Source organism: Bos javanicus, chromosome 3, assembly GCF_032452875.1.
Source record: "Bos javanicus breed banteng chromosome 3, ARS-OSU_banteng_1.0, whole genome shotgun sequence".
NCBI lineage: Eukaryota > Metazoa > Chordata > Mammalia > Artiodactyla > Bovidae > Bos > Bos javanicus.
In genome coordinates, this window is record NC_083870.1 from 49077118 (window position 1) to 49101082 (window position 23965).

The 23965-nt window shown below is 42.5% G+C and overlaps 1 long non-coding RNA gene across 2 annotated transcripts in view; it reads left to right on the plus strand.

Moving 5' to 3' along the window:
• LOC133244256 (uncharacterized) overlaps window positions 1-23965 on the plus strand; it is a 91161-nt gene that overhangs the window by 33386 nt on the left and 33810 nt on the right. Inside the window, exons 2-3 of one of the 2 annotated variants that reach the window (XR_009735346.1) lie at window positions 2466-2568; window positions 17054-23383. This is a non-coding gene — a long non-coding RNA (uncharacterized LOC133244256). Of the gene's footprint in view, window positions 1-2465; window positions 2569-17053; window positions 23384-23965 lie in introns of those variants that run through there. The other variant, XR_009735345.1, reaches the window with a different exon arrangement.

Sequence of the window (23965 nt, forward strand, 5' to 3'; positions counted from 1 at the left end):
AGGTAGCAGAGGATGAGATGGTTGGATGGCATCACCAACTCAATGGAAATGAGTTTGAGCAAACTCCAGGAGATGGTGAAGGACAGGGAAGTCTGGTGTGCTGCAGTTCATGGGGTCGCAAAGAGTCAGACACAACTTATTGACTGAATAACAACAACCAGAGAGGAGCTTCCCAATAATTTCATCTCTATATTAATGCAAGGAAGATGTAATACAATTAGAAAGTATAAGTCTTCTTAAAGAAGACTTTAAGTCTTTAAAAAGCAATAACCTTGGCTCCAAGTAATCATTGCTATAGATTTGGAGGAAAGATTTGCACATAAGGGAGTGGAATCTTACCTGGACCTCATGATCACTGTGGATTCTTGTGTTTTGACCTTTTTTTTTTTTTTTTTTTTTGGTAGATGCCTTTTTACTTTATTTTTTTAAATTTTATTTTATTTTTAAACTTTACAAATTGTATTAGTTTTGCCAAATATCAAAATGAATCCGCCACAGGTATACATGTGTTCCCCATCCTGAACCCTCCTCCCTCCTCCCTCCCCATACCATCCCTCTGGGTCATCCCAGTGCACTAGCCCCAAGCATCCAGTATCGTGCATCGAACCTGGACTGGCAACTCGTTTCATACATGATATTATACATGTTTCAATGCCATTCTCCCAAATCTTCCCACCCTCTCCCTCTCCCACAGAGTCCATAATGAGGTGGCTGAAACTGGAGCCTATTATACAGAGTGAAGTAAGCCAGAAAGAAAAACACCAATACAGTATACTAACGCATATATATGGAATTTAGAAAGATGCTAACAATAACCCTGTGTACGAGACAGCAAAAGAGACACTGATGTATAGAACAGTCTTGACCCAATTCTTGAGCCTTTTCCCAGTGGAATAATTTCAAAGCAGCAAAGATTTTGAAGAAGGAATCAAAGACATGTAACAGAAGCATTTGCATTTTCAAAATAAATTATAGGATGATGAAGGCAGGTGGCCAGCTGTTGTTCAAACTGATTCTCATAGTAAAAAGGATAATATTTTCTTGGGGAAAACTAAAGCAGATGAAATAGTAATGAATTTAAATCTATAAATTCAAGAATTCAAGATTTAGTACAGTTTTTGAAAACAACTTTATCGAAGTATAACTTCAGTTCAGTTCAGTCGCTCAGTCGTGTCCGACTCTTTGCGACCCCATGAATTGCAGCACGCCAGGCCTCCCTGTCCATCACCAACTCCCGGAGTTCACTCAGACTCACCTCCATCGAGTCAGTAATGCCATCCAGCCATCTCATCCTCTGTCGTCCCCTTCTCCTCCTGCCCCCAATCCCTCCCAGCATCAGAGTCTTTTCCAATGAGTCAACTCTTTGCATGAGGTGGCCAAAGTACTGGAGTTTCAGCTTTAGCATCAGTCCTTCCAAAGAAATCCTTTATATACCATATAATTCATGCACTGTAACTTCATAGTTTGATGAATTTTAGTAAATTTATATAAATTTGCCACAATGGCTAAAATTCAGTTTTAGAACTCTCCCATTCCCCCCACAAATTTCTTTTTGTCTGTTTGCAATCAACCCGCACTCCCACACTCAACCCCAGTCAATCACTGATCTGCTTCCTGTCTCCATAGTTTTGCCTCTTCTAGGAATTTCATGTAAATACAATTGGGCAATACAAATCTTTGATATCTGCATCATTCACTCACACGATGTTTCGAGTTTCATTCATGTCATTGCATGTGTCATCAGTTTGTTCTTTTTTATTGCTGAACAGTATGCCAATGTACAGACAAACCACAGCATCTTTATTTCTTCACTGTTTGATGGACATTTGTTTCCAGTTTGGGGTTATTATGAACAATGTTGCTATGATTATTTGTTTACAAGTTTTTGTATGAACATAATGTTTTCATTTCTTGTAGATAGATGGGAATGGAATTGCTTAGTCATGTGGGAAGTGTATTTTTAACATTTGGAGAAACTGAAAATGTTTTCCAAATCTGCTGAACCCTTCTATTTTCCCACCGACACTGTATGACTGGATATATTCAATCTTTTTTTTATTATAGTCACCTGAGTGGATTAAGTATCTTATTGTGGTATTGGTTTGCATTTGCCTAATAACTGTTAATTTTGAGAATCTCTTCATGTGCATATTAGCCACATGTGTATCTATTTTGGTAAAATATTTATTCTAATTGTTTGCCCATTTTCTATTGGGTTTTCTTATTACTGAATTGTAAGAGTTCCTTATCTGTTCTGCATACAAGTCCTTTATCAGATATATGGCTTGCAATCATTTTCTCCCTTTTAATTTTTTAAGTAGTTTCTTTTTATAAGTAAAAGCTTTCAGTTTTGATGAAGTCCAGTGAACATGTTTTCCTTTTATGGATCGTGATTTTGGTGTCATGTCTAATAAATATTTACCTAACCCAACGTCACAGAGATTTTCTCCTATGTTTTCTTCCAGAAATTGTACAGATTCAGGATGTACCTTCAGACCTATGATTCAGTTGGAGCTATGTGTGGGATGTATGGCGGCTTCCCGGGTGACACTCGTGAAGAACCCGCCGGTAAATGCAGGAGACATAAGAGACCTGGGTTCGATTCCGGGGTTGGGGAGAGGCCCTGGAGGAGGACATGGCAGGCCACTCCAGTATTCTTGCCTGAGAACCCCATGGACAGAGGAGCCCGGCAGGCTACAGTCCATACAGATACAACTGAAGCGATTTAGCACACACACATGTGGTACGTATGGTGTGAGGCAAAGGTCTAAGTTCTTTTTTTGTGTGTGTGGCATATGGATAGACAGTTGTTACATTACCAAGTTTTGAAAAGACTAAGGTTTCCCCTGTTGAATTGACACTTCTGTCAAAATCAATTGGCTATACATATGAAGGTTTATTTATGTATATTCTACTGTGTTCCTTTGATCTAGATATTGCTCTTTACCCCAGTAGCACAGCATCTTGGTTATCGTACCTGTATTGTAAGTTTTGTATAAGCCCTCCAATGTTGTGCTTCGTCTGAATCTTTTTTGTTGAAGTATAGTTGATTCACAATGATTCAGATGTATAGAAAACTGGAAATGTATATATGTGTGTGTGTCTGATATTCTTTTTCAGATTCTTTTCCATTATAGGTTATTACAAGGTATTGAATATAGTCCTCTGTACTATACAGTAGGTCCTTGTTGTCTGTTTTGTATTTTATAGTATGTATCCGTTAATCCCCAATTCCCGATTTATCCCTCCCCCCTTCCCCCTTTGGTAACCATAAGTTTGTTTCCTATGTCTGTGGATCTTTTTCTGTTTTGTTGTTGTTGTTCAGTTGCTAAGTGTAACTCTTACGTATACATAAATATAAACCGGGCTTCCCTGGTAGGTCAGCTGGTAAAGAATCTACCTGCAATGTGGGAGACTTGGGTTTGATTCCTGGGTTGGAAAGATTCCCTGGAGAAGGGAACAGCTACCCACTTCAGTATTATGGCCTGGATAATTCCAGGGACTGTATAGTCCATGGGGTTGCAAAGAATTGGACACGTCTGAGTGCCTTTCATGAAATATATATAATATTTATGTGTAAATATTATATAAATATTTATAATTCTGTTTTGTAAATAATTTCATTTGCATAATTTTTAGAGTCTGTATATAAATGATATCATATGATATTTATCTTTGTCTGACTTACCATACTTAGTATGATAATCTCTAGGCCCATCCATGTTGCTACAAATGACAAGATTTCGTTCTTTTTTATGGCTGATACTCCATTGTATGAATGTATGCATATATATGTTTACTGCATCTTCTTTATCCATTCATCTGTTGATGGACATGTAGGTTACTATGTGTCTTAGTTATGATAAACAGTGCTGCTATGAACATCGTGGGGGCATGTATTTTTTGAATTAGAGTTTTCATCTTTTCTGGGTATATATCCAGGAATGAGATTGCTGGATCATATGGTAACTCTATTTTTAGTTTTTTAAGAAATCTTTACGCTGTTCTCCATAAGGGCTGTACCAATTTTCATTCCCACCAATAGTGTAGAAGGGTTCCCTTTTCTCCACACCCTCTCCAACATTTATTATTAGACTTTTTGATGAGGTGACCATTCTGACTGGTGTGAGGTGGTACCTCACTACAATTTTGATTTGCATTTCTCTAATAATTAGTATGCAGTTTTTTGTTGTTATCTTAAGTCCTTTGAATTTTCATATAAATATTTATAAAATTTAGAATCAGCTTGTGTCCTGTGACTTGACCAGGTCACATATCTAGTACATTTTTGGTAGATGTACTGGATTATTATGTACTAGCTTATTAGGTCTAGTACATTTTTGGTAGATTTTATACAATTTTATATCTATAAGATTATATCATCTGCACATAAATACAGTTTTGCTTCTTCCATTTAATCTGTAGGCCCTTATATATTTTTATGCACTGGCTAGAACCTTCAGTACAGTGTTGAATAGAAATGATCAGAACAGTCATTCTTGCCTTATTCACAGTCTGAAGGGGAAAGCATTCAGTGTTTTACCATTAAATATGATATTAACAAAGGTTTTTCATAGATGTCCTTTATCAGGTGGAGAAAGTTCACTTTTATTTCTGGTTTGTTGATTTTTTTTAATATCATAAATAAATATTAAAATTTACTGAATGTGTTCCTGCATCGGTTGAGATAATCATGTGAGTTTGTCTTTTATTCCTTTAATATGGTATATCATATTTATCGAATTTTGAATATTAAACCAACCTTGTATTCTTGAATTAAATTCCATTTGGTCATGGTTTTTTTTTTTTTAATGTTACTAGATTTGATTTGCTATTTTTTGTTAAGAGTTTTGCATCTATATTCATGAGGGATATTGATTTATAGTTTCCTTTTCATGTTACTTCTCTGGCTGCTTTAATATCAGGCTAATACCGAGCTACCAAAATGAGTTTGAGAGTGTTCCCTCTTCTTTTTTTCTGAAAGAATTTGTGTAGGATTGGTATTGTTTCTTCATTAAATTTTTCATAGAACTCAGCATCAGCATCCCACAAATGCTGATTCTTTGTGGGAAGATTTTAAATTATTAATTCAATGTTCTTAGTTGATACAGGTCTATTCAGATTTTCTGTTTTTTCTCGAGTCAATTTTGATAATTCATGTGTGTGTGTGTTTTAGGAATATGTCCAGGTCATCTAGATTGTCTATTTTGTTGGAATACGTAGTCCTGCTTGAATTTGGCTAACAGTTTTTCACTGACTTTAATCACAAGGACATGATATACTAAGAAATGCCATAAGGAATCTTCTGCATTCTGGTAGTATTCTTCCTCACTTTCATTGTGTAGCAGCAGTCCAATTTCCCACTGGTAGCCTGAATTAATCACCTTCACCATCTGTGGACTTACAGAATACCTTATCCACCCTTCTTTGCCTGTTGATTCAGTTATGAGGAGACCAACATGGCTGGGTGGCAGTCTTAACTTCCAGTTCAGTAGAATCCCTTTCTGTGTCTCCTGGTAGATGCATTTCCTCCCCCCTTGAAACCAAGGCTTCTAGAACCAGGAGAGAATTAGGTTGTGGGGTCAGGAAGCAAAAATGTTGCTGGTGGATCACTAGCAATAATAGTAAATGGTGCTATTGCCATGTTTTGAGTCCTGGACCTTGAATCCCTGATATGGGAGAAATTGTACCATGTACTGGATGCTGATTCAAGCTGGAAAACCCTGCCCCAGTCACCTATCTGGTGTTGTGATCAGGCTTTAAAAGGCCAAGCCAGCTGCTTCATGATGGTGGAGAACATGGTAAGACTGATTAATTCCATAAGCATGGGTTCATTGTTGTACTTCATTTGCTGGTCAGAAACGGTGCTGTGTGGAGTACTATGGTGGTGGATGAGGTATTCTATAAGCCCGCAGATGGTAGTTCAGGCAGAAGCATTGTGGGCAGGGACTGCAAATCCCACTCTAGAGTGTCTATTTCAGTAAAAACAAAATACTGTCACTTCCACAATGGATCCAATATAATAAACCTGCCACCAGGTAGCTGGCTGACCACCCGGGAATGGTACCATATCTGGGACTCTGTGTTGATTTCCACTGCTGACAGTTTGGGCACTTAGCAGTAGCTGAAGCCAGGTTATTTTCCATGGTGAACAGAAGTCTGTGTTGCCCAGCCCATGTACGACTTCCATTTCTGTGGCACAAATCGGTTAGCGTGTTCAGCTGTCTAGCGAAAGGTTGGTGGTTCAAGCCCAGCCGGGGGTGCCTTGCTCTTGCCTTTTGGGCTTCCCAGGTGGCTCAGTGGTAAAGCATCTGCCTGCAATGCAGGAGACTTGGCTTCAGTCCCTGGGTTGGGAAGATCCCCTGAAGAAGGAAATGGCAACTCACTCCAGTGTTCTTGCCTGGAAAATCCCGTGGACAGAGGAGTTTGGCAGGCTACAGGCTGTGGGATCCTAAAGAATCAGACATGACTGAGCAACTGAACATGCTGCCACCATGGCCACTTTGTTCATGAGCTTATTGGCTGGGGAAAAAGGCTGACTGGGTATCCACAAAATGGGTCATCCTACCGATTTCGTGATTAAAGTCTTCTTCCACTAAGGTTACTCTTTGATGACTGTTGTTGTTTTTGTTTAGATGCTGTTTTGTCCAACTCTTTTGCAACCTCTTGGACTGTAGCCCACCAGGCTCCTCTGTCCATGGAATTCTCCAGGCAAGAATACTGGAGTGGGTTGCCATTTCCTTCTCCAGGGGATCTTCCTGACCCAGGGATTGAACCTGGGTCTCCTGCTTGGCAGGCTGATTCTTTACCTCTGAGCCACCTGGGAAGCCCTTGGTAAATATTAACATGGAACATAAAGATGTTCTTGTATTTCACAGTGTCTTGCAAGGCACCTACCTGAGGGAAGGTCATCGTAGTTTCCTCAGGCAATGCAGGACTAATATCTTCAGGCAGGAGTGGAAGGGCTGCTTCTACTGACAAAGAAGAGTCCCTGTTTTACTGGACAGGAGGGAATTACAACCCTGTCATTTGAGGACTCAGTCTTGTCCCAGGGTTTAGTTTATTAAGGAATGAGGGAGGCCTAGTTCACTTCTAATTAGCACCTGTTTGTCCATCTCTGTTTTCCTCTGAGGGACAAACCTGGGCTATAGAAATCTTTAGTGAATCTGGAACCACTTAGGCATTCCTCTCTGAAGTCTTGTTATCTCCTTTCCAGTTCCAGGAATCTCTGTTTCCTACCCTGTGCTGTGCTGTGCTTAGTGGCTCAGTTGTGCCCAACTCTGTGACTCCATGGATTGTAGCCCATCAGGCTCCTCTGTCCATGGGGATTCTCCAGGCAAGAACACTGGAGTGGGTTACCATGCCCTCCTCCAGAGAATCTTCCCAACCCAGGGATCAAACCCAGGTCTCCCACATTGCAAATGGATTGTTTACCATCTGAGCCATCAGGGAAGCCCAAGAATACTGGAGGGGGTAGCCTATTCCTTCTTCAGGGGAACATCCTGACCCAGAAATCAAACCAGGGTCTTCTGTATTGCAGGTGGATACTTAACCAGCTGAGCTACCAGGGAAGCCCATTTCCTACCTTACTGCCCATCAGAGAAAGTCTTCCTGCCCCAACCTCTAGAAGAAGAGAGATTTCTATTGCTCTGGAATTGATGTCTGCTTTTTGCTTTGCTGGAATCCCCTTTCAAGAAATGACAAAACTTGGTTTCCTGACTGAAATGAGGGTAGGGGAAAATACAGGGACCATGAAAACAGTTTAAAGTTTATTATATTACTCTGTTGTGAGGGCGAGATACCAAATTTGCTAAAGATGGAGAGAAAGGCTTCTTGACATTTCTAGAGAACTTTTAATTTCTCCATATAAAGGCACGATAGATTTTCCCAACATGTGGACACTGTTCCTTCCTTTACATCCTCCACCCCCAGCCGTGGAGATCATGTTTGGGAAGTTTGTTAGTGTTACCATCTGTGTGACTAGCATCTGGTGATAAACCTTGTGTGTGAATTGTGGGGACGACTAACATCTAAAGTAAATAGCGGTTGTTGTGGGAGGGCTGCATGGGCGGCATGCTGGCTGCTCTTCAGATGTTTGACTGCCTCCTTGAAGCCGCTGTTGGCTGTGGATTCTCCAATATTCTGCTGCAAGGGTGGCCCATGTCTCTGCGGGAGTGTCTAGTGCCTCGTCTCTCTCAGCCAGGACCTGAGGACCTCTGCCTTTCCAACGGGGGATCAGGCCTCCTCTCCCCATATCAGGGTGATGGCCAAAGAGTGCCGGGGTACTGCGTATTCCTGCCTTTGGAATCTCCATCTCAGCCCCGCACTGCAGGCTCTGATTCCTGGACAGCGGAAGGCAGAAGAAGGGGATTCTCTGCAGCGGCCTGAACAGGAGAAAGGGCTCAGTGGTGGTGGTTGAAGCTGCCCAGATGCTCCTTATTCATTCATTCTTCCACAGTTTTGCTTTTGGCATGTCCTCTGCATGGAGCATCTTACCTTATGGTCTCCTTCTCTCCTGGTGAAATTCCGACTTACTCTTTTTACTTCCTTTTTTTTTTTTAATTTATTTTTAATTGGAGGATAATTTCTCTACAATGTTCTGTTGGTTTATACCACACAATAACCATGAATCAACCATAAGTATACATATGTCTCCTCCCTCTTGAACCTCGTTCCCACTGTCTGCCCCATCCCTCCCCGCTAGGTCATCACAGAGCTCTGAGTTGAGATCCCTGTTCTGTACAGCAGCCTCCCTCTAGCTATCTGTTTTACACATGGTAATGTATATGTTTCAGTGCTACTCTCTCAAACCATCCCACCCTCTCCTTCCCTCTCTGTGTCCATAAGTCTGTTCTCTATGTCTGCGTCTCTACTTATTCTTAAAGTTCAGTGAAAATACCATCTCTTCAGAGATTCATCACTTCTCTCCCCTAATATTTGTCTCCCACAGCTTTTTGTTCCTTAGCTCTGTCATAATACTTACCATATTGTATTATTATTATTTACCTGCCCAGGTGCAAGAACTTTTTAAAAAAAAATCTTTATTCTTAGAATCTAGGGTGATGCCTGATGCATATCATCATGCATACATGATGATCAGGATAGTAATAACAGCTGCTAATTATTATATGCCTCGTAGTTGCAAGGCACACACATTGTATCATCTGATCCCCATCACAGTTCTAAGAGTAGCTATTGATGTTATCCTAGTTTGGGGTGAATTTTTATTTAAAATTTTTCTTTAATTTTTTTGCTGCACTGGGTGGCCTGCAGGATCTTAGTTCCCTGATCAGGGATCAAACCTGCTCTCCCTGCAGTGGAAGCATAGAGTCTTGGCCACTGGGAAGTTCCTGGGTGAATTTTGAGTAGTTCCTTAGATAGAGATAGAGAATTTCAGTTTAAAAGAAGGAGCAAGGGTGGGAAAGCATGGACTGTTAAGGGCAGAACAGTGGTCTTGGGAGAGGATACAAAAGAGAAAACTGAGGCTGAAAGGTGAGCTGGTACCTTATCATAGAGGCTTTTGGATGCTCCAAGGCATTGTGGTTCTTGGTGAGCAATAGGGAGCCATCAAGGAGGGGCCAGTGTGATTTGAGCTGGAGGCTAGAAACTGGTGGCAAGCTGTGGCAGTGACTTAGCTGGGGTCCAAGTGTTTGTCACACATCGCCTGGGGGCCATTCTGCGTGCTGGAGTTCAGAGCTCAGGCCTTCTGGGTGCTCAAATCAAGCAAGCAAGCAACTCAGAGTTGTAGGTACCAAATATGGTGGGCACACAAGAAATGAGGGTGGGGGACCCTGCAGTTGGGGAGGGGAGGGGCTAGGTGCGCATCAGGAAAGCTTTCAGTGGAGATGATGCTTGAATCTGAGACTCTATTTACCCAGTCAAGAAGGTGCAGATATGCAGATGATACCACTCTAATGGCAGAAAGTGAAGAGGAACTAAAGAGCTTCTTAATGGATGAAAGAGGACAGTGAAAAACCTGGCTTAAAACTCAACATTCAAAAAGCTAAGATCATGGATGGCATCTAGTCCCATCACTTCATGGGAAATAGATGGGGAAAAAGTGGAAACAGTGACAGATATTTTCTTGGGCTCCAAAACCACTGTGGACAGTGACTGCAGCCATGAAATTAAGAAGCTTGCTCCTTGGAAGAAAAGCTATGACAAACCTAGAAAGTGTATTAAAAATCAGAGACATCACTTTGCTGACAAATGTCCACATAGTCAAATCTGTGATTCTTCCAATAGTTATGTACAGATGTGACAGCTGGGCCATAAAGAAGGCTGAGTGCCAAAGAATTGATGCTTTTGAACTGTGGTGCTGAAGAAGACTCTTGAGAATCCCTTGGACAGCATGGAGATCAAACCAGTCAATCCTAAAGGAAGTCAGCCCTGAATATTCATTGGAAGGACTGATGCTGAAGCTGAAGCTCTAATACTCTGGCCACCTGATGAGAAAAGCTGACTCACTGGAAAAGACCCTGATGCTGGGAAAGATTGAGGGCAAGAGGAGACAGGGGCAACAGAGGATAAGATGGTTGGATGGCATTACTGATTCAATGGATATAAGTTTGTGCAAGCTCCGGTAGATAGTGAAGGACAGGGAAGCCTGGAATGCTGCAGTCCCTGGGGTCTCGAAGAGTCAGACATGACTTAGCAACTGAACAAAACGAAGAAGGTAGGGAGGGGGAGGGTCAAGGGATAGAGAGACACCAGTAAGAAGAAAGCACTGAGGAATCAAGAGCACGGTCAGTTAGTGGGAATTTCTGGGTTTTGTTTGTTCATTATTTTGTTTTACAAAACTTCTTTTGCTTACTTAAGTAATGCTTGTTTATTGTACAAAATGTGTCATACATAGAAAAACAAAAAGCTATAATCCCACTACCTTATCATAAATACTTAAAAAATTCTGTGTGTATTCTGCCATCTTTAGGTGAGTGTACATGAGTTTAAGAATAAATGTGTTTTTATGTGTGTGTCTGTATATATACACATACATATATAAATGTATCAGTAAGTAACAAAGTATAAGTATACATGCTAATATCTCTCCATCTTATGTCTATATATATCAAATATCCTACTTTACCAGCTTTAGGCATAAAATGAGATTACATTTCATTAATTTTTGAGATTAGAATGCCCACCAGCCCAGTCTCACAGGCAGTCTGTAATTTTCCTCTGGGGTTCTCAGGTAATAGTTTCTAGGAATATTAAAAAAAAAAAAAAAAGTCTACATATTCCTCAACCTGTCTTAATAGTACAGTTTCCCATCTTCCACTGGACATTCTAAAATTTAAATAGGAAAAAGAAGTATGGGTAGGCTATTCATTCCAACTAGAATGAAAACACTTCCTGGGTCAGGAACCGTGTCTTTCTTATTGGTTGGTATACGCCTAACGCTTCAAATAACACTCACCACATGATAAATGTTCAATAACATTTCAATTCAATAAGCCGAATGAATGAAGTCAAATTCCGCTTGTTCATACAATGAACATTTACTGAACATTTTTGATACAATGAGTTCTGTGCTGGGGAAGGAAACTTTCACCTAGGATAGATACAACTTAAAGATAAGCAGCTTTTAGAAGCAAACTAGGGAGGCAGTGAGTTTCTTAGCACAGGAGGTATTCGAGCAGACTACTGACCAAGGTTGCAAAAGTTGCAATCTGCTTCAGGAGGAATGTTGAACTAAATGACCACTAATGACCCTTTAAATGTAAAATTCAACAATTGAATAAATGTTAGATAATAATTTCTAACTTATGAGTCCTAACAACCAAAAAAATGTTAGGCAGTCTCCAAAAGATACATATTTGCACATGAAAAGCAAATGTTCTGATGGGAATCTAAATCTTTGTTGACAATATATGAGATTTCTCAAGAAGCCAGCAGGATGTTGCTCTTGAAAAGAGATAAATCATTTTAAAATAATGGAATTTAGAGAAGTATTACATTTCAGGGTGTGTTTAAACATTTGCTCTTTAATCCATTTACCATATCCAAAACCCATATCTATCAAGGAAATAGCCAAGAACTGAATCAGTTCAGTTCATATGCTCAGTTGTGTTCAACTCTTTGAGACCCCATGGACTGCAGCACTGAATAAGAACTAAATAAGACAGCTAAAACAAGCTTTGGATCAATCTTTTTTTGAGAAAGCCTAAATGTCTAGACTTTGGTCATTGTTTGGGAAATCTGATTTCAACACTTTAAGACAAAAATTTCAATATGACTGAAGCGTCTTAGCAGCAGCAGCAGCAGCAGCATAGACGTGGGAGTCAAAATTCATTCATTTATTCCTTCATTCAAGAAATAGCTGGGGGAAAAAAAAAAGAAATAGCTGGGAAGAAAAAGTAACTCATAGTAAACATCCACAAAGACACATACACAGAAGACACTGCAGGCTGAGCAATATGAATAATTCCAAGAGGAAAATGCGATAATCTATGATATGTTTTAATAACCTTTTTAAAAAGTTTATTACAAAGTCATAATCATCCACTAAATAAAAATTTTTTAAAAATGGAAATAGCAAAAAGATAATCTATAATCATTTAATAAATAACTACTGTTATTATTTTTTATTTCCTTTGAGTGTTTCTATGCATGTAATTTTTATATGAGTGTAATATCACCATAAAAGTTATTTTGAACTTTAAAATACTAATCTTTGGATAAATTGGTGGAAATTTCTTAATTTGTTGGAATGTTAACCTAATTCCCTAGAATTTACATTCCCTAGAATTTAATTTACATGTCCTGACTTTCATTTGTGGACCTTAAATATAAATCTTTGAATTAAAATTATAACAAATTTGTATTTAAACAACAGCAAAGTAGATTAAAAAAACTAGAATTAAAACAAAAAACTAGAATTTTTTAAATTTTATGACCAGATTGCAAAATTAGGTTACAGATTAGTAGCTGGATACCTAAATGGTCAGAACTGACTGTGCTGTGTACTCAGTCTCTCAGCTGTGTCTGACTCTTTGCAACCCCATGGACTGTAGCCTGCCAGGCTCCTCTGTCCTTGGAGATTTTCAAGGCAAGAACTGGAGTGTACTGCCATGCTCTTCTCCAGGGCATCTTCCCAACCCAGGGATTGAACCCAGGTCTCCCACATTGCAGGTGGATCTTTACCAACTGAGCCACCAGGGAAGTGACAGTTGTTGCCATTAGCTTTAAATAGCACACATCGTATCAACCATAAATTATTTGGCTACTGTTTGTTTAGTGACCATATCCTTTGTTAGAATTTAGGCTCTGTGAGACCAGGGCTATGTCTGTCTAGTCCATAGCAGTATCCCTGCTGCTGCTGCTGCTAAGTCGCTTCAGTCGTGTCTGACTCTATGCGACCCCATAGACGGCAGCCCACCAGGCTCCCCCGCCCCTGGGATTCTCCAGGCAAGAACACTGGAGTGGGTTGCCATTTCCTTCTCCAATGCATGAGAGTGAAAAGTGAAAGTGAAGTCGCTCAGTCCTGTCCGACTCTTAGCGACCCCATGGACTGCAGCCTACCAGGGTTGGCTCTGTCCAGGGGATTTTCCAGGCAAGAGTGCCTGTTTATTTCCTGGACAGGCTTGGTTATAGTATAATTTGAGTAAGTCAATGAGTGGTTCATTTACTGGAAGGTTTGGGGATAGTTATCCATCCATCCTGAATGCAGAGTTCCAAAGAATAGCAAGAAGAGATAAGAAAGCTGCCTTCAGCGATCAATGCAAAGAAATAGAGGAAAACAACAGAATGGGAAAGACTAGGGATCTCTTCAAGAAAATCAGAGATACCAAGGGAACATTTCATGCAAAGATGGGCTCGATAAAGGACAGAAATGGTATGGACCTAAGAGAAGCAGAAGATATTAAGAAGAGATGGCAAGAATACACAGAAGAACTGTACAAAAAAGATCTTCATGACCCAGATAATCACGATGGTGTGATCACTCACCTAGAGCCAGACATCCTGGAATGTGAAGTCAAGTGGGCCTTAGAAAGCATCACTATGAACAAAGCTAGTGGAGGTGATGGAATTCCAGTTGAGCTATTCCAAATCCTGAAAGATGATGCTGTGAAAGTACTGCACTCAATATGCCAGCAAATTTGGAAAACTCAGCAGTGGCCACAGGACTGGAAAAGGTCCATTTTCATTCCAATCCCAAAGAAAGGCAATGCCAAAGAATGCTCAAACTACTGCACAATTGCACTGATCTCACATGCTAGTAAAGTAATGCTCAAAATTCTCCAAGCCAGGCTTCAGCAATATGTGAACCATGAACTTCCTGATGTTCAAGCTGGTTTTAGAAAAGGCAGAGGAACCAGAGATCAAATTGCCAACATCCACTGCATCATGGAAAAAGCAAGCGAGTTCCAGAAAAGCATCTATTTCTGCTTTATTGACTATGCCAAAGCCTTTGACTGTGTGGCTCACAATCAACTGTGGAAAATTCTGGAAGAGATGGGAATACCAGACCACCTGATCTGCCTCTTGAGAAATTTGTATGCAGGTCAGGAAGCAACAGTTAGAACTGGACATGGAACAACAGACTGGTTCCAAATAGGAAAAGGAGTACATCAAGGCTGTATATTGTCACCCTGCTTATTTAACTTCTATGCAGAGTACATCATGAGAAACGCTGGACTGGAAGAAACACAAGCTGGAATCAAGATTGCCGGGAGAAATATCAATAACCTCAGATATGCAGATGACACCACCCTTATGGCAGAAAGTGAAGAGGAACTCAAAAGCCTCTTGATGAAAGTGAAAGTGGAGAGTGAAAAAGTTGGCTTAAAGCTCAACATTCAGAAAACAAAGATCATGGCATCTAGTCCCATCACTTCATGGGAAATAGATGGGGAAACAGTGGAAACAGTGTCAGACTTTATTTTTCTGGGTTCCAAAATCACTACAGATGGTGACTGCAGCCATGAAATTAAAAGGCGCTTACTCCTTGAAAGGAAAGTTATGACCAACCTAGATAGCATATTCAAAAGCAGAGACATTACTTTGCCAACAAAGGTGCGTCTAGTCAAGGCTATGGTTTTTCCTGTGGTCATGTATGGATGTGAGAGTTGGACTGTGAAGAAAGCTGAGCACTGAAGAATTGATGCTTTTGAACTGTGGTGTTGGAGAAGACTCTTGAGAGTCCCTTGGACTGCAAGGAGATCCAACCAGTCCATTCTGAAGGAGATCAGCCCTGGGATTTCTTTGGAAGGAATGCTGCTAAAGCTGAGACTCCAGTACTTTGGCCACCTCATGCGAAGAGTTGACTCATTGGAAAAGACCCTGATGCTGGGAGGGATTGGGGGCAGGAGGAGAAGGGGACGACAGAGGATGAGATGGCTGGATGGCATCACTGACTTGATGGACGTGAGTCTGAGTGAACTCCGGGAGTTGGTGATGGACAGGGAGGCCTGGTGTGCTACAATTCATGGGGTTGCAAAGAGTCGGACACGACTGAGCGACTGATCTGATCTGATCTGATCTGATCCATCCATCCATCCATGCATCCATCATCAAATGCCTTAGGGAGAACCTGCCATGTGTCAGGTACTTTGCTAAGCACCAGGGTGGTGCAGCAAGCACTGCCTGGTGGAAAGGAGTAAAGACCTTCACTTTGGGCCCTCAGACACCAGTTCTGTGGATCTCTTGCCTGATGGTCTACTATGAAAGCTGTTCCTTTGTATCAGGGCACTGTTCCTTTAAAATTACATATATGCTGGGAGGTGGGCTTGTCAGTCCTCGACAATTTAGAGTTTTCAAGAACTAGTTTCTCAAATTTTAGAGGGGAGGGAGAGAAGGCAGGTCATACAGCCATGGAAGGGGTGATCAGGGAATCGCTTGGTCCTGTCTCTGTAGCAAGAGGCCCCAGGTTGTAACAGCAAACAGGCCCAGGTTAGCTGAGTCCATCACCGCCTGTGTGGTGACAGGCAGCACAGTGCCTTACCTGCCCAAAGACACTGCAGATCGAATGGACTGCCGGTATGACAAACCCTGTGACCCACACGGGCCACGCTCTCCCCGCATCAGGGAAAAGGTCAGCCTCTCAGACCTGCTGCTCTGCAGATTGCAGGTGCCTCTCCTAGGCAGCTTCTTCTCTAGAGGAAACCCTTCAAGGTGTGGTCTTCTGCATTAGGGCCACAGGGACACTAGCTTGATTCTCCTTTTCCTTCCATCTGTGGACAGAGGCTGGAGCTGAGCTCCCAGCTGCCCTAGGCAGGAGGGAAACTGAGCCAGAGAAGAGTCAGACCTGGGGAAAGAGGCAGGGCTTGAACTGAACTCTACCTTATTGCCACACAGCCACCATTCCCCTCCCCAAGGCAGTCCTACTGGCCCCCTGGGGCCCTTTGCCTCCTGGGAGGTGGCCCTCAGAGGCCTCTTGGGCTCTGTCCTGTCCAGGAGGACATCATTTCAGTCACGTGGGTACCAGGGCAAGGCAGCTCCTGCCTCCACCCCCTGGAAGCCCTGGGTGGAGAGGGCCTGCCATCACCTCCATATGGGTGGAGGTGGAGAGGGGCTGCAGTGGAGGCCTCACTTTGCTTTTCCCTTGGCTCCAGAGGATCCCCAGTTTCTAGCTCCTTCTCTTTGAAGTTCTCACACTGTCTCCTCTCCTTCTGAGGTGGACTGGAGTGGAGGAGAGAGACTCCTATAAATAAACGCGAGGCCAATGGCTCCCTCAGCTGGTCTTGGACAGGAAGCTCTGACTCTCAGACCTCAGGGAAGGTGTGGGGAGGGGAGGAAGGGTGGGCTTCCCATGCTGAGCTCCTGAGAGAAGCAGGCATCTGAGTCCAGGTTTTTTCACTTGTTAGCATGCCAGAGTTTAAAAAATTACAGTATAAAAATTAGAGTTGGGATGGTAGGATTTATATCTGTTTTGGGGGTATAAATCTGAACTCAAGGAAATAACCACTCATTTCAGTAAAAGATTTTATTCAAATATTAATGTCATCCCATATTTTTAAAAGGCAAAGTGCTTGAACATTGATTTTTCAAACATTGAACACATGTTCAGATGTGAAGCAAGTGATAAAGGTGTTATTATGTTTATTTCTGACAGATGAGGAAACTGGGACTACAGAGAAGCCATAGGACCTCCCTGTGGGAGCATCTCAAGTGTCTGCCCTGAGCTGGTTCTTCTGCCCTAAGGACTTTGGTCAGACCAGCCAGGTCTGAGCATCGCAGAATCCTGACATGCACTGAGCTCTTAATAAATGCCAGTAAATCAGACAACACCCCCCCTTATATAACCTCTCTGGTGTCCTGTGCTTTTCCTCTGTGCCATTAATTACAGCCTTCAATTATAGTCAACGCTTGAACTACATGGTTTGAACTGCACAGGTCCACTTATACACAGATTCTTTTCAATAGCAAATACTATGGTAGTACACAATCTGCGGTTGGTTCAATCTGAGGATGTGGAGTTGTGGACGAAAAGGAATCATGTAATGGAGGGATGACTCTAAGTTGTATACAGATTTTTAACTTCATATCAGGTCGGTGCCCCTAACCCCTGCGTTGTTCAAGGGTCCATTGAATATACTTATTTGGTGGATGTCAATCCTTCTGCACCCATTTCTTAATGACAAACACCAAGTCTGTTTTGTTCAATTCCTGTGCACTAGCAAAGAGCCTGGCACAGTGGAGGCTCTTGCTAAAGAGGTTCTAGGTTAATGAATGAAAAACAGGCCTTCTCATAGCAGTTCTGCACAATTGTGATACTTGGCCACTTTTCTGCCTTAATTGCTAATCAATTAAATGGGAGTAATAATATATCTTTCTCAAGGATATATTATTGCCCCTGTAGCTTGGGAAATGGAAATCCTCCCTTGGAGGATCCATCTCCCAGAGGCTTCTCCAACCACAGCCAATGTGTTCTCTTTCTCCACCCATGAAGTATGGAAGGAGATGTTACCTTTCACAAGAGTCGATACAATTCTTAATTTGTACCCCAAACAGAAGTTTGGACGTTGCTATCTTTTGAAGGAAAATGAAGTCAGAAACTATCTTCAGGAACTCCTGAAACTGAGGCCCTTCCAAAGCCACCATTGGTCATGGATCATTTGTCTGAAACCTTCTGTTATGCTTGCTCCTTGCCGTGCCCCACACTGGGCCCCTCAAGTCCACTCAGAGGCTGGCCTACATGCAGATGCTAGCATTCATGGTGATGAGCATACCATGTGGGTGTCCTGGGAGGCAGGCCAGGTGGCCAAGGAAGAAGGACCTAAGGATCTCCAGGAAGTCTTGAAGGACAAAGCAAAGTAGCTAGCAAAAGAAGTGTTCTGGGTGGAGAGGACTGGATGATGAAAGCCACGAAGGAGTGAGAACTCCTGGCAAGTCTGGGATCCATCTCAACATGTTTCCTTAGGGTGTGTAAATGGCACAGCAGTTTCTGTTTGTTCCTAAGCATGAAGCGGGGTGTGGTGGTTTGTTCCAGGTGACAATGCTTTCTCACTTTGGGCTGTCTACAAGAGTGGTTACCCAGTATGCTTCTGAGAGAACACACTCCTAGCCAGCTGATGCCAGTGGGGGCATGAGAAGGCAGGCTGTTTCCAACTACTTTCTTAACGGGGATCCCAAGAGAGTGCTGTTCTGCTATATTTACGATTCATTTTTTTGGCAATGGATGGACCTCTTGCCAAATCCCTGTCAACAGGGGTGAGAACTGGGGTGGGGTGCCCAAAGCCTGGAGAGGTGGCTGGGCTGAACCTCAGGGCTTCCCAGAATCTCAGAAGAGGAAGAGGCTGAAATGGGTAGGTTGGCCAGCGTCCTGTAGATGCTGATGTTGAGACCTCTGTGGAAAATTCCAGTGGGCTGCACACTTGCCGCAGAGGGGATCACGGGCTTGCGGAGGAACGCGGCCTTAGCTAGTCTGGTCCAGCTTACCTTTAGGTTGGCCCACTGGGCAACAGAGCCTGGGAGGGGCACACCCTCAGGTCAGCCTGTTTCTCAATGCAGCAGGTGGCTTCACTTCCCTCAAGGCTGGTCTGCTTATGTTGATTCTGATTCTTCTAAAGTGATGCAGATTGTACTCACAGGTGAAAAACATTAGGGCCTGGATTTCCATGAGGTCCCTTTGCTCCCACCTGGAGGGAAAGCCTTCTTTCTAACTCAGCGTTTCTAACTCAGTGTTTCGTAACACGAGTGTCACAACAAACTAACGAGTAATCCATTTTCTTATTGAGGCTCCTACGAGTGTCCACATTTCCGGAGTGGGCCAGCTCTCAGCGGCAGCTAGAATTTCTGTCCCAGTGAGCTAATGTTCTCATCGGCAATTCTTTCTGATAAACTGAGGAAAGTGGAGGGTTCAAGGACTGAAAACATTGAAACCTAAATGAGGAGGGTGGGCACTTGAACTTCCTACCCAATCAATGATCCTTTTCCTCTAGTCTAGCCTTCTCGGGATTTAAGGTACAATGAAATGAAACATGGCTCTGCTCTTCATCTCCGGGCTCCTCCTTCACTGGAACCACAAACTGGAAGGGGCCTCCGGGATGGTTTATCTCATCCCACTTCGCTCATTGAGCACAAAGGCCCAGAGACCTTATGCCTGAGTGCACGCAGTTATTAATGGAGGGCATGGGCCCAGAACACAGGCTTTTCCACAACCAGCTCAGTGCTCAGTCCACCAGCCCACACTGCATCCAACCTCATGTTCAGCCCTGGATATTTTACCTTCTTTCCCACAACCCTTTGTGCCTTTGTAGCCAGAGCACAGTGTTCTTTATGCAGATGATACTTAAGAAAATTGTTGCCTAACTTGTGATTTGCTGAGGTTGTCATGTCATCTTGAAGGAAATGCACTAGAAGTATGTAGGAAAACACTGCAGGGCATCTTCCATGACTTTCATGTTTGGTTTTCAAGGAATAGGGCAGTGATATCATTCGTTCTTGAACAGGAAGAACAAACCAAGCTTGTTTTCAGAGTCTAGCATAGCACTTCACACAGAGGCTGAGATTTCCTTACTGACCATCATGCTGAGTACAGGGCATCACCAATACTGTCAGGTCTCTGGATCTTTGGGGCTTAAATGGAAAAGCATAATCTCCAAGGTAGGGGAGAAAGGATGGGCTTTGTAGTTTCACATAAGTAACATCCAAGTAACATCCCTTGGAATACTAGCTGCAACCTAGAAATGTCTGAAGACGTGGCAGGAGGAGAAATAGATGGGAAAACAATGGAAACAGTGACAGACTTTATTTATTGGGCTCTAAAATCACTGCAGATGGTGACTGCAGTCATGAAATTAAAAGATGCTTGTTCCTTGGAAGAAAAGCTATGAAAAACCTAGACAGCATATTAAAAGCAGAGACACTACTTTGCCGACAAATTTACATCTAGTCAAAGCTATGGTTTTTCCAGTAGTCATGTATGGATGTGAGAGTTGGACCATAAATGAGGCTGAGCGCTGAAGAATTGATGCTTTTGAACTGTGGTGTTGGAGAAGACTCTTGAGAGTCCCTTGGACTGCAAGGAGATCAAACCAGTCAATCCTAAAGAAAATCAATCTTAAATATTCTTTGGAAGGATTGATGCTGAAACTCCAATACTTTGGCCACCTGATGTGTAGGAGCGTCAGTCAAAAAAAAAAAAAAAAAAAATGGGCTGATGGAAAAGAGCCTGATGCTGGGAAAGATTGAAGGCAGGAGGAGAAGAGGACAGCAGAGGATGAGATGGTTGGATGGCATCAGTGACTCAGTGGACACAAATTTTAGCAAGCTCTGGGAGATGCTGAAGGACAGGGAAGTCTGGCGTGCTAGAGTCGCAAAAAGTCAGGCACAACTGAGCGACTGAACAGCAACAACAATGGCAGGAGGGCTCCCGGGGAGGAGAGTCGTTGAGCTACTGTCTCCTGCCAAATGCTGGACTTCTGTTCTCCATGCTCAGACTCCTAATGGGGACTGCAGAACACCTGTTCGTGCTCTCACCTCCACATCCTATGCCCATGGAAGGGTGAAAAAGGAGAGGAGGTCCAGCCATGGACCTCCACTTGCCCTCTCAGTGTTTGTCATCATGAGCTGCAGCCATGAGGATGGTCTGGGCTCTGCTGTGATGGGCTGGTAAGCCATCTCAAGTTTCTAGTGCTGAGGTTTGGAACGCAGCTGCACTTGCTTCAGGGAGAAAGAGGAATGCTGTTTATCAACACTAAGCCTCTGAACTCATTCTAGTGACCTTTGAGAAATCACTCTCTATGGGACTAAAAGTTATGGAGAAGGAATTTTTTTTATCCTCTCACATGTCTAGGTTGAATTATTATTGCCAAGTAAAACAAGTATAAGTTTCCCCTCCCATAATCTTAACAGACATATTCCAGAAATATTTTGTCCTTGTCTATAGAAGATTGCTTTGGTTTTTTCTGGTGTTGGATTGGTTAAAAAATGTGATACCCTGGTAGTAAAAGCCAGGGCCAATTTTTGAGCAATATCTGTATAACTGGTAGATTTTATGTTATTATTACTTTTTGTTTGCCTTTCATCATACACTCCTCTGGAGAAGGAAATGGCAACCCACTCCAGTGTTCTTGCCTGGAGAATCCCATGGATGGAGAAGCCTGGTAGGCTGCCGTCCATGGGGTCGCACAGAGTCGGACACGACTGAAACGACTTGGCAGCATACATGCCTCAACAGAACTAAAGACACTCCCTGTCCTAAAGAAGTTCATTATCTAATGATGCCATTGGGAAGTCACTGGTTTTTATTGTGGATATTTTGCAAATCAAAAAAAAAATTAATGCAAGTCATAGTCCATATAAACAAGCCTATTAGGAAGGAATCAGAGAAGTTACAAAGTGTCATGGGGATTTGTTATTCTTGGAGATTTGTTATTTCTCTCTAATGAAAAGCATTTGGTTTTGTTTTTAAAACAAAATTGCACAAACCATGAAACATGATGGTGGGAGGATATGTCCATAGGACCACCTTATAAGGAGCAATGAACACTTGAAAATTGTCGATATTCTTTTAAATTTAGTAACACTTTGAGTGAATAAATGAGAGAGAGTAAAGAGCTAGGCTATATGTGAACTCCATTCTGCAGTTAGTTTTCTAGGGGGATGCTTAGTTTACGTACGGAAGTAAGCAAAGGTTGGAGAGCCAAATGGAGCAAGGTGATTCTACCCAGAAGGTTCTCCCAGAGCAGTAGGGAGGAGGAAGAATGTCACTTCCTTTTTACCACCTGACTGGCTGTAAAACCAAGGGTCAGGTGATGCCATCAGTGTGAGGAGCATAGCCATCTCTCCCCTCCCCTCCCCTTCCTCCCCGAGCCTCTTCATAATTCCCAAGGAGGCAGAAGCACTAAGCCAGTCAAGCTCACCGAGACTCAGTGTGCCTCCCAGGATCTTCTCTGTCACATGGAAGAAAAGGGAATATTTCTTAGTTTGATGATTTGCTTCTAGTCCATTTAAAGGTCAACTGCCAAAAGTGGAAAGGGGATACAAAGTAAAGACTAGACCTAAATGTTGTTAAGGTAGAAAACTGGTACTTTGAAAGTCTGCATTTCTGCGTTCAAGGGTAGAAATAGAAATTTACCTTTGGGGAACCCTAGTCATTTTTTGAGGAGACAATTAGGTGCCACTTCCTCCATTATACTGGCTAATATAGTAGCAGGTGATCTTGTTTTCCCCTTTTGGAATATCTAGAGAGTGAATTTGGTTCATTGCTGTTTGTATATGCAGGTCAGGAAGCAACAGTTAGAACTGGACATGGAACAACAGACTGGTTCCAAATAGGAAAAGGAGTTCGTCAAGGCTGTATATTGTCACCCTGCTTATTTAACTTATATGCAGAGTACATCATGAGAACCGCTGGACTGGAAGAAACACAAGCTGGAATCAAGATTGCCGGGAGAAAGATCAATAACCCCAGATATGCAGATGACACCACCCTTATGGCAGAAAGTGAAGAGGAACTCAAAATCCTCTTGATGAAAGTGAAAGTGGAAAGTGAAAAAGTTGGCTTAAAGCTCAACATTCAGAAAATGAAGATCATGGCATCTGGTCCCATCACTTCATGGGAAATAGATGGGGAAACAGTGGAAACAGTGTCAGACTTTATTTTTCTGGGCTCCAAAATCACTGCAGATGGTGACTGCAGCCATGAAATTAAAAGACGCTTACTCCTTGGAAGGAAAGTTATGACCAACCTAGACAGCATATTCAAAAGCAGAGACATTACTTTGCCAACAAAGGTTCGTCTAGTCAAGGCTATGGTTTTTCCTGTGGTCATGTATGGATGTGAGATCTGGACTGTGAAGAAGGCTGAGCACCGAAGAATTGATGCTTTTGAACTGTGGTGTTGGAGAAGACTCTTGAGGGTCCCTTGGGCTGCAAGGAGATCCAACCAGTCCATTCTGAAGGAGATCAGCCCTGGGATTTCTTTTGAAGGAATGCTGCTAAAAGCTGAAACTCCAGTACTTTGGCCACCTCATGCAAAGAGTTGACTCATTGGAAAAGACTCTGATGCTGGGAGGGATTGGGGGCAATAGGAGAAGGGGACGACAGAGGATGAGATGGCTGGATGGCATCACTGACTCGATGGATGTGAGTCTGAGTGAACTCCTGGAGTTGGTGATGGACAGGGAGGCCTGGCATGCTGCGATTCATGGGGTCTCAAAGAGTCAGACATGACTGAGCGACTGATCTGATCTGATCTGATAGCACCTAGGGCTGTGCTTGGTGAAAAAGCAGGTAAAGAATTGTTGGAATGAATGAATGCTTAATCAGTGAAGGTAATTCTCTTCTGCTTCTGAGATGAATGTGGGGGCTGGGAAACATGTTTTGAAAACTCTACATGGAACTTGACATGCACTTTTTAACAGAAGCAATTTGGTATGTAGTGACTAGGAGGTAAACTGAAATGGCACTCTTGGCACCGTAGTTGTGGTGGGCATTTATGGCTTGACCTGAGGCCCTTGTTCAGTTGGTCACGCTATTTCCATTGAAAAGGCATCTGAGTCCTAAGAACTGGCTGATA